Source organism: Mus caroli, chromosome 4, assembly GCF_900094665.2.
Source record: "Mus caroli chromosome 4, CAROLI_EIJ_v1.1, whole genome shotgun sequence".
In the NCBI taxonomy this organism is placed as follows: Eukaryota; Metazoa; Chordata; class Mammalia; order Rodentia; family Muridae; genus Mus; species Mus caroli.
The window spans coordinates 123,444,839-123,446,303 of record NC_034573.1 but is presented as its reverse complement, the minus strand read 5'-3'; positions in this window follow the sequence as shown (position 1 = coordinate 123,446,303).

Here is a 1,465-nt window from a genome sequence, read left to right as displayed (position 1 = left end):
TTTTTTCTTTTCCAGACAGGGTTTCTCTGTATAGCCCTGGCTGTCCTGGAACTCACTCTGTAGACCAGGCTGGCCTCGAACTCAGAAATCTGCCTGCTTCTGCCTCCTAAGTGCTGGGATTAAAGGTGTGCGACACCATTGCCCGGCGCTGCCCAGATTTTATGTGGGTGCTAGAGATACACACTGCAGTCTTCATGCTTGTGTGGCCCGTGCTTTATCCATGGTGCCTTTTCCCAGCTCCCTTTATTAATCTTTTTACTCCTGTTATATATAAACAAAGGCTTTGTTGAAAAACATTCCTAGCAAAGTTAGGCGCTTTTCTTTAGAGACTAAAAGATATGCATGTATACAATTACTTCTGGTCTCTTTTTCTTTGAAGCTTTAATTGCCTTGTTATTCATAGATCTAATTTGGAAACAATAGGCGAGAGACTTCTTTATTGAGGGCATATGGAGCTATATGCCAGTAATTTTAAGTGGGTTGGAGAGACGATTCTGTCTTGGTGATGCAGCAATGCCTAACACCAGTTTTCTCACTAGCAGAGTGCTTGTCACTTGTTCCAGTTAGATGTACGGAGTAAGGAGATGTGTTTACTTCGGGGTGTATTGCTAGTATAGAGGGGTGCAGAGACGTAGAGGGCACATTATAAGTGCTTTGTCAATAAGAGGGAATCAGTGTCTCATCACAAGCATCTGCAGCTTTGAAGATGTGCCCATAAGTACAGTGGGCTGTGGCTGCCTGCAGCTACACTAACTGGGTTCCTGACTGGGAGACCAGAGCTGTATGGCAAGAGAAATAATGGGGGCCAAGACACATTTTGCTCATAGTTTCTTTTCTTTGTAAAACTTGCTCCTTATTAATTAGCTTTAAAGGCTACAACATGTCAGCCTGGCAGTGGTGGCACATACCTTTAATCTCTAGGGGCTGGGAGTCTTGGACAGACACAGGGAGATCTGAGTTCAATGCCAGCCTGGTCTACAGAGTGAGTTCCAGGACAGCCAGGGCTACACAGAGAAACCCTGTCTCAAGGGAAAACAAAGTGACTCACTTTTCCCTTGACTGCCTTTTCAGGGTTTTTCTTGATTGGAGAGTTTAGCTGAGGAATTTAATTTAGTCAAGAAGCCGCCTAGAATGTGCAGCAGGTAAGACATTAAATTGTATTTGGTGTGTAGATGACCATCCATGTGCATGTGTGTATGGGATATATGTTTGTGTGCTGTGTGTATGTGTGTTTGTGTACATGAAATGTAGAGGCTAAACTTTGCTCAGTGGTAGTATCATAGCCAATGAGGTTTATCGGAGGTGTGATTATTGCTATTGAAATGTAGAGGCCAGGAGCTGAGGTCACACTCCCCTTCGCCCTTTCCTTTCCTTTGCTTTGCTTTGCTTTGCTTTGCTTTGCTTTGCTTTGCTTTGCTTTGCTTTGCTTTGCTTTGCTTTGCTTTGCTTTGCTTTGCTTTGCTTT